At 52.5% G+C, this 2,500-nt stretch overlaps 1 protein-coding gene across 11 annotated transcripts in view; it reads right to left on the reverse strand.

The window, feature by feature from the left end:
- Positions 1 to 2,500, reverse strand: part of EBF3 (EBF transcription factor 3) — a 127,758-nt gene that overhangs the window by 11,783 nt on the left and 113,475 nt on the right. The window lies entirely within an intron of this gene.

Here is a 2,500-nt window from a genome sequence, read left to right on the forward strand (position 1 = left end):
GGATTTATGGGAAACTGGCAATTATGACATATGTCCAGCCATTGCTAGCTTCAGATTTATCCCTGTGGTCCTTTTCTGTCTAGCATATTGCCTGAGCACAAACTGGGCAGGAGGCGCACTTATTCTCGCAAAGCTTTAATAATCTGTGAATGGCTGACTACAAACTGATGTAGAGCACTATCATTCCACCAGCCTCACGGAATTGCCGGCCACAAATAGTAATTAATCTTTTTATCCCTCAAATTGTAATTTTGACTATGAACTGTGCGCGGCCATAAATCAGCGGCACACGCGCTGTGTGTACAGTGCATGAATCACGGCCGGGACTCCGTCCGACTGCACACTCCGTGTTTAACAAGCTTTATAAGGAGCCATTGGGCTTTATTATGGCTCTGCCTGACTCCAACAAAAACTGAGCCCGGAGGCCCGGGGACGCGAGTTAAGATGAAAATACTTATTAGAGTGCATTACTTCTTGATGTAGATATCGTTTTCTGCGGAGTAACGCCACGGTGCATGGCACGACATAAATCAGGGGGTTTTCTGAGCCTAATAGGACCTGCCGCCATCTATTCATTACGTAGCCGCAATTTGGGCCATCACTCATTAGCACGTAATTTGATGATTAACACCACCCAACTCAGCGGGTCTGCACGGCGCGGGGAACACAAAGGCGCCGGCTTCGAGGAACAAGGTTAGAGGCTGCCTTTGAAAGCGCTCTCCGAAATAACCGGTCACCGTTTTCCTCGAGCGCCGGCGTCAGCACCCACGGTGGGTCACGCGCACGGACGCTCGATGATTCGCCGGTAAGCCGAGGGCCACAATATGATCTGACATCCCTCGTGCATCCCGGAGACAAAGGTCCACGCAGGAATGTGAAGTAAGACATTTTCTTGTTAATAAAGCATTGATCCGACGTATTGATTTTACATGACATGGCTTTTGCTGCGATTTCGCCCTCTTTTTTCTTTGCAAATAGTAAAGCTCTTCAGAACGCCTCCGCGTGTGTGACGCGGCCGTCCAACTCTCTGTGATGTAAATTCCGTATGTGTAAAACCACTTCATAATCAAACCATTAATCATCAGAAGCTGTCAGCGTTGACTCGGGGACAATTTGTCATATCTCTGCCTGCCCAGGACGAGGGCGTCCGGCAAAAGTTGTGGCGCGGCCGGCCGGGCGGCTGGGCCTCGCCGAGCCACCCGGGCCAAAGAGGATTAGATGAAGTATTACGTTGCTTGATTAGGGAACAAAAAGGGTGGCCCACTGTGCATTTCTAACGTGTCCGGTGTCTCCTCTCTCCCAGCTAATCACCATGACTGTTTGACTTAATGAATCGGCCTGATGAAAGGTGATCAGAAAAGATAGATGGGCGGCCACTATTGATTTCATGCAAATGCCCCTGACAGGTGATGGACGCTTTAATGCAAGCTTTCAGAAGCTTTATGACTTGTAATAACCATACACTCTCATTCTGGGAGAGACATTTTCCAATGTTTCAGTTGAATTGATATTCTCCTTCCAGGACTGAAAATATTTTAACGCGGCATAAATACGAGGGTACCTTTCACTCCCCCCCCCCCACACAACTTCAGCCCAGAGAGCGCTTGTGTCCCAAGTGCGCTGCCAACAATGAGCTCGGCACTCCGCCGAATGTTCGGGAGATGACGTGTAACCGTGCCACGGGAGGTCCCCGCCACGCGGGACGCCACAGAGGGCGGGGGGTGGGGGCCGCCGGTGCGGCCCGAGATGCCACCGGGCGCCCCGGCGCCTGGAAGCCCAACGAATTCACGTGGAAGCATCAGAAAAGCCTGCCTTTGCCTTTAAACTGCAGGAGAAGGGACACGCGCTCTGGGTGTTGGGGGGGGGCGGGGGAGGGGGGGTACCCAATCTGCCTCGGTGCCCCCAAGGGCAGCGGCCAGCAGCGGGCCCGACCGGCGGCCTTCGAGGGCCGAACCGCGCGCAGCCCGTCCCGCGGCGCCTGGCGGGACCGGGAGCCGCTCGGACCTCGCTGGCAAACCTGCCACGGGAGGGGAAAGCCCAAGACCGAAGGCGCACATCTAATAAATCCTCGGCGCGCCGAGTTTACAAGGCGAGGGCCCAGCCGAGCCAGGGCGAGGCTCTGGCACGTCCAGTCACAGAGCACCGAGCCAGGCCAATCAATACCACTTTCCTGTTTTAGAACTGGGTAATTATGAGGGGGAGAGATTGCCTGACCTTTCACCTGCACTGCATTACTTTGCTGATATTAAGATAAATTGCCTGATTTTGGGTAAACATATGCTGCAATTCAAACTGTCAGCACTGGTTTGCTCAGGGATAATTTGTATTGATCTCCCAGCTTCTTCCCAATTTTGCTTACTGACCTCGCGGATAATTAGAGAAGGAGCCTTGGGTGAGCTCGAGTCGGGGACGGAGAAGAAATATGAAGAAGAATAAAGCAAATTTGTTTTATGTTAATATTTGTAGGGTCCTCCTACCGCCCTCACATCTGTCAGCATCA

The sequence above is a fragment of the Prionailurus viverrinus genome, chromosome D2, assembly GCF_022837055.1.
Source record: "Prionailurus viverrinus isolate Anna chromosome D2, UM_Priviv_1.0, whole genome shotgun sequence".
Classification (NCBI taxonomy): domain Eukaryota; kingdom Metazoa; phylum Chordata; class Mammalia; order Carnivora; family Felidae; genus Prionailurus; species Prionailurus viverrinus.